Consider the following 7,626-nt stretch of genomic DNA (forward strand, 5'->3'; position numbering starts at 1 on the left):
GCACCCTGAGTACTGAGCACCCAGCACCCTGAGTACTGAGCACCCAGCACCTTGAGGAATGAGCACCCAGCACCCCGAGCACTGAGCAACCAGCACCCTGAGCACTGAGCACCCTGAGTACTGTGCACCCAGCACCCTGAGCACTGAGCACCGAGCACCCCGAGCACTGAGCACCCAGCACCCTGAGCACTGAGCACCCAGCACCCCGAGCACTGAGCACCCAGCACCCTGAGTACTGAGCACCCAGCACCGTGAGTACTGAGCACCCAGCACCCTGAGCACTGAGCACCCTGCACCCTGAGTACTGAGCACCCAACACCCCAAGCACAGAGCACCCTGAGTACTGAGCACCCAGCACACCAAGCACTGAGCACCCTGAGTACTGAGCACCCAGGACCCTGAGTACTGAGCACCCAGCATCCTGAGGACTGAGCACCCAACACCCCAAGCACTGAGCACCCTGAGTACTGAGCACCCAGCACCCCAAGCACTGAGCACCCTGAGTACTGAGCACCCAGCACCCTGAGTACTGAGCACCCAGCACCTTGAGGAATGAGCACCCAGCACCCCGAGCACTGAGCAACCAGCACCCTGAGCACTGAGCACCCTGAGTACTGAGCACCCAGCACCCTGAGCACTGAGCACCGAGCACCCTGAGCACTGAGCACCCAGCACCCTGAGTACTGAGCACCGATCACCCTGAGCACTGAGCACCCAGAACCCCGAGCACTGAGCACCCAGCACCCTGAGTACTGAGCACCCAGCAGCCCGAGCACTGAGCACCCAGCACCCTGAGTAATGAGCACCCTGAGTACTGAGCACCGATCACCCTGAGCACTGAGCTCCCAGCACCCTGAGTACTGAGCACCCAGCACGCTGAGCACTGATCACCCAGCACCCTGAGTACTGAGCACCCAGCACCCTGAGCACTGAGCACCCAGCACCCTGAGTACTGAGCACCCAGCACCCTGAGCACTGAGCACCCAGCACCCTGAGTACTGAGCACCCAGCACCCCGAGCACTGAGCACCCAGCACCCCGAGAATGAGCACCCAGCACCCCGAGTACTGAGCACCCAGCACCCCGAGTACTGAGCACCCAGCACCCCGAGCACTGAGCACCCAGCACCCCGAGAATGAGCACCCAGCACCCCGAGTACTGAGCACCCAGCACCCTGAGTACTGAGCACTGAGCACCCAGCACCCCGAGCACTGAGCACCCAGCACCCTGAGTACTGTGCACTGAGCACCCAGCACCCCGAGCACTGAGCACCCAGCACCCTGAGCACTGAGCACCCTGCACCCCGAGCACTGAGCACCCAGCACCCTGAGTACTGAGCACTGAGCACCCAGCACCCCGAGCACTGAGCACCCAGCACCCTGAGCACTGAGCACCCAGCACCCTGAGTACTGAGCACCCAGCACCCTGAGCACTGAGCACCCAGCACCCTGAGTACTGAGCACCCAACACCCCAAGCACAGAGCACCCTGAGTACTGAGCACCGAGCACCCCGAGCACTGAGCACACAGCACCCTGAGCACTGAGCACCCTGAGGACTGAGCACCCAGCACCCTGAGCACTGAGCACCCAGCACCCTGAGTACTGAGCACCGATCACCCTGAGCACTGAGCACCCAGAACCCCGAGCACTGAGCACCCAGCACTCTGAGTACTGAGCACCCAGCACCCCGAGCACTGAGCACCCAGCACCCTGAGTAATGAGCACCCTGAGTACTGAGCACCGATCACACTGAGCACTGAGCTCCCAGCACCCTGAGTACTGAGCACCCAGCACGCTGAGCACTGAGCACCCCGCACCCTGAGTACTGAGCACCCAGCACCCTGAGCACTGAACAACCAGCACCCTGAGTACTGAGCACCCAGCACCCTGAGCACTGAGCACCCAGCACCGTGAGTACTGAGCACCCAGCACCAAGAGCACTGAGCACCCAGCACCCCGAGAATGAGCACCCAGCACCCCGAGTACTGAGCACCGAGCACCCTGAGCACTGAGCACCCAGCACCCTGAGCACTGAGCACCCAGCACCCTGAGTACTGAGCAGCGAGCACCCCGAGTACTGAGCACCCAGCACCCTGAGCACTGAGCACCCATCACCCTGAGTACTGAGCACCCAGCACCCTGAGTACTGAACACCCAGCACCCTGAGCACTGAGCACTGAGCACCCTGAGCACTGAGTACTGAGCACCGAGCACCCCGAGAACTGATCACCCAGCACCCGGAGTACTGAGCACCCAGCACCCTGAGTACTGAGCACCCAGCACCCCGAGCACTGAGCACCCAGCACCCCGAGTACTGAGCACTGAGCACCCAGCACCCCGAGCACTGAGCACCCAGCACCCTGAGCACTGAGCACCCTGCACCCCGAGCACTGAGCACCCAGCACCCTGAGTACTGAGCACTGATCACCCAGCACCCCGAGCACTGAGCACCCAGCACCCTGAGTACTGAGCACTGAGCACCCAGCACCCCGAGCACTGAGCACCCAGCACCCTGAGCACTGAGCACCCAGCACCCTGAGTACTGAGCACCCAGCACCCCGAGTACTGAGCACCCAGCACCCCGAGTACTGAAAACCCAGCACCCTGAGCACTGAGCACCGAGCACCCTGAGCACTGAGTACTGAGCACCGAGCACCCCGAGAACTGAGCACCCAGCACCCTGAGCACTGAGCACCCAGCACCCCGAGCACTGAGCACCCAGCACCCTGAGTACTGAGCACTGAGCACCCAGCATCCCGAGCACTGAGCACCCAGCACCCTGAGTACTGAGCAATGAGCACCCAGCACCCTGAGCACTGAGCACCCAGCACCCTGAGCACTGAGCACCCAGCAGCCGAGTACTGAGCACCCAGCACCCCGAGCACTGAGCACCCAGCACCCTGAGCACTGAGCACCCAGCACCCTGAGCACTGAGCATCCAGCACCCTGAGCACTGAGCATCCAGCACCCCGAGCACTGAGCACCCAGCACCCTGAGCACTGAGCACCCAGCACCCCGAGCACTGAGCACCCAGCACCCTGAGTACTGAGCACCCAGCACCGTGAGTACTGAGCACCCAGCACCCTGAGCACTGAGCACCCTGCACCCTGAGTACTGAGCACCCAACACCCCAAGCACAGAGCACCCTGAGTACTGAGCACCCAGCACACCAAGCACTGAGCACCCTGAGTACTGAGCACCCAGGACCCTGAGTACTGAGCACCCAGCATCCTGCGGACTGAGCACCCAGCACCCCAAGCACTGAGCACCCTGAGTACTGAGCACCCAGCACCCTGAGTACTGAGCACCCAGCACCTTGAGGAATGAGCACCCAGCACCCCGAGCACTGAGCAACCAGCACCCTGAGCACTGAGCACCCTGAGTACTGAGCACCCAGCACCCTGAGCACTGAGCACCGAGCACCCTGAGCACTGAGCACCCAGCACCCTGAGTACTGAGCACCGATCACCCTGAGCACTGAGCACCCAGAACCCCGAGCACTGAGCACCCAGCACCCTGAGTACTGAGCACCCAGCACCCCGAGCACTGAGCACCCAGCACCCTGAGTAATGAGCACCCTGAGTACTGAGCACCGATCACCCTGAGCACTGAGCTCCCAGCACCCTGAGTACTGAGCACCCAGCACGCTGAGCACTGAGCACCCAGCACCCTGAGTACTGAGCACCCAGCACCCTGAGCACTGAGCACCCAGCACCCTGAGTACTGAGCACCCAGCACCCTGAGCACTGAGCACCCAGCACCCTGAGTACTGAGCACCCAGCACCCCGAGCACTGAGCACCCAGCACCCCGAGAATGAGCACCCAGCACCCCGAGTACTGAGCACCCAGCACCCCGAGTACTGAGCACCCAGCACCCCGAGCACTGAGCACCCAGCACCCCGAGAATGAGCACCCAGCACCCCGAGTACTGAGCACCCAGCACCCTGAGTACTGAGCACTGAGCACCCAGCACCCCGAGCGCTGAGCACCCAGCACCCTGAGTACTGAGCACTGAGCACCCAGCACCCCGAGCACTGAGCATCCAGCACCCTGAGCACTGAGCACCCTGCACCCCGAGCACTGAGCACCCAGCACCCTGAGTACTGAGCACTGAGCACCCAGCACCCCGAGCACTGAGCACCCAGCACCCTGAGCACTGAGCACCCAGCACCCTGAGTACTGAGCACCCAGCACCCTGAGCACTGAGCACCCAGCACCCTGAGTACTGAGCACCCAACACCCCAAGCACAGAGCACACTGAGTACTGAGCACCCAGCACCCCAAGCACTGAGCACCCTGAGTACTGAGCACCCAGCACCCTGAGTACTGAGCAGCCAGCACCCTGAGGACGGAGCACCCTACACCCCAAGCACTGAGCACCCTGAGTACTGAGCACCCAGCACCCCAAGCACTGAGCACCCTGAGTACTGAGCACCCAGCACCCTGAGTACTGAGCACCCAGCACCCTGAGGAATGAGCACCCAGCACCCCGAGCACTGAGCAACCATCACCCTGAGCACTGAGCACCCTGAGTACTGAGCACCCAGCACCCTGAGCACTGAGAACCGAGCACCCTGAGCACTGAGCACCCAGCACCCTGAGTACTGAGCAGGGATCACCCTGAGCACTGAACACCCAGAACCCCGAGCACTGAGCACCCAGCACCCTGAGTACTGAGCACCCAGCACCCCGAGCACTGAGCACCCAGCACCATGAGTAATGAGCACCCTGAGTACTGAGCACCGATCACCCTGAGCACTGAGCTCCCAGCACCCTGAGTACTGAGCGCCCAGCACGCTGAGCACTGAGCACCCAGCACCCTGAGTACTGAGCACCCAGCACCCTGAGCACTGAGCACCCAGCACCCTGAGTACTGAGCACCCAGCACCCCGAGAATGAGCACCCAGCACCCCGAGTACTGAGCACCCAGCACCCCGAGCACTGAGCACCCAGCACCCTGAGTACTGAGCACCCAGCACTCTGAGCACTGAGCACCGAGCACCCCGAGTACTGAGCACCCAGCACCCTGAGCACTGAGCACCCAGCACCCTGAGTACAGAGCACCCAGCACCCTGAGTACTGAACACCCAGCACCCTGAGCACTGAGCACTGAGCACCCTGAGCACTGAGTACTGAGCACCGAGCACCCCGAGAACTGAGCACCCAGCAACCGGAGTACTGAGCACCCAGCACCCTGACTACTGAGCACCCAGCACCCCGAGCACTGAGCACCCAGCACCCTGAGCACTGAGCACCCAGCACCCTGAGTACTGAGCACTGAGCACCCAGCACCCCGAGCACTGAGCACCCAGCACCCTGAGTACTGAGCACTGAGCACCCAGCACCCCGAGCACTGAGCACCCAGCACCCTGAGCACTGAGCAACCTGCACCCCGAGCACTGAGCACCCAGCACCCTGAGCACTGAGCACCCAGCACCCGAGTACTGAGCACCCTGAGCACTGAGCACCCAGCACCCTGAGTACTGAACACCCAGCACCCCGAGTACTGAGCACCCAGCACCCTGAGTACTGAACACCCAGCACCCCGAGTACTGAGCACCCAGCACCCTGAGCACTGAGCACCGAGCACCCTGAGCACTGAGCACCCAGCACCCTGAGTACTGAGCACCGATCACCCTGAGCACTGAGCACCCAGAACCCCGAGCACTGAGCACCCAGCACCCTGAGTACTGAGCACCCAGCACCCCGAGCACTGAGCACCCAGCACCCTGAGTACTGAGCACCCAGCACCCTGAGCACTGAGCACTGAGCACCCTGAGCACTGAGTACTGAGCACCGAGCACCCCGAGAACTGAGCACCCAGCACCCGGAGTACTGAGCACCCAGCACCCTGAGTACTGAGCACCCAGCACCCCGAGCACTGAGCACCCAGCACCCTGAGCACTGAGCACACAGCACCCTGAGTACTGAGCACTGAGCACCCAGCACCCCGAGAACTGAGCACCCAGCACCCTGAGTACTGAGCACTGAGCACCCAGCGCCCCGAGCACTGAGCACCCAGCACCCTGAGCACTGAGCACCCTGCACCCCGAGCACTGAGCACCCAGCACCCTGAGTACTGAGCACTGAGCACCCAGCACCCCGAGAACTGAGCACCCAGCACCCTGAGCACTGAGCACCCAGCACCCGAGTACTGAGCACCCAGCACCCTGAGCACTGAGCACCCAGCACCCTGAGTACTGAACACCCAGCACCCCGAGTACTGAGCACCCAGCACCCTGAGTACTGAACACCCAGCACCCTGAGTACTGAGCACCCAGCACCCTGAGCACTGAGCACCGAGCACCCTGAGCACTGAGCACCCAGCACCCTGAGTACTGAGCACCGATCACACTGAGCACTGAGCACCCAGAACCCCGAGCACTGAGCACCCAGCACCCTGAGTACTGAGCACCCAGCACCCCGAGCACTGAGCACCCAGCACCCTGAGTAATGAGCACCCTGAGTACTGAGCACCGATCACCCTGAGTACTGAGCTCCCAGCACCCTGAGTACTGAGCACCAAGCACGCTGAGCACTGAGCACCCAGCACCCTGAGTACTGAGCACCCAGCACCCTGAGCACTGAGCACCCAGCACCCTGAGTACTGAGCACCCAGCACCCTGAGCACTGAGCACCCAGCACCCTGAGTACTGAGCACCCAGCACCCCGAGCACTGAGCACCCAGCACCCCGAGAATGAGCACCCAGCACCCCGAGTACTGAGCACCGAGCACCCTGAGCACTGAGCACCCAGCACCCTGAGTACTGAGCACCCAGCACCCTGAGCACTGAGCACCGAGCACCCCGAGTACTGAGCACCCAGCACCCTGAGCACTGAGCACCCAGCACCCTGAGTACTGAGCACCCAGCACCCTGAGTACTGAACACCCAGCACCCTGAGCACTGAGCACTGAGCACCCTGAGCACTGAGTACTGAGCACCGAGCACCCCGAGAACTGAGCACCCAGCACCCTGAGTACTGAGCACCCAGCACCCTGACTACTGAGCACCCAGCACCCTGAGCACTGAGCACCCAGCACCCTGAGTACTGAACACCCAGCACCCCGAGTACTGAGCACCCAGCACCCTGAGTACTGAACACCCAGCACCCTGAGTACTGAGCACCCAGCACCCTGAGTACTGAGCACCCAGCACCCTGAGCACTGAGCACCCAGCACCCTGAGTACTGAGCACCCAACACCCCAAACACTGAGCACCCTGAGTACTGAGCACCCAGTACCCTGAGTACTGAGCACCCAGCACCCTAAGAACTGAGCACCCAGCACCCTGAGTAGTGAGCACCCAACGTACTGAGCACCGAGCACCCCGAGCACTGAGCACCCAGCACCATAAGTACTGAGAACCGATCACCCCGAGCACTGAGCACCCAGCACCCTGAGTAGTGAGCACCCAACGTACTGAGCACCGAGCACCCCGAGCACTGAGCACAGAGCACCCTAAGTACAGAGCACCGATCACCCCCAGCACTGAGCACCCAGCACCCTGAGTACTGAGCTCCGAGCACCCCGAGCACTGAGCACCCAGGGCCCCGAGCACTGAGCACCCAGCACCCTGAGCACTTAGCACCCAACACCCTGAGTACTGAGCACCCAGCACCCCGAGCA

Source organism: Microtus oregoni, unplaced genomic scaffold, assembly GCF_018167655.1.
Source record: "Microtus oregoni isolate MIOR12 unplaced genomic scaffold, Mior012 000051F_ref0000332, whole genome shotgun sequence".
NCBI classification, from domain to species: Eukaryota; Metazoa; Chordata; class Mammalia; order Rodentia; family Cricetidae; genus Microtus; species Microtus oregoni.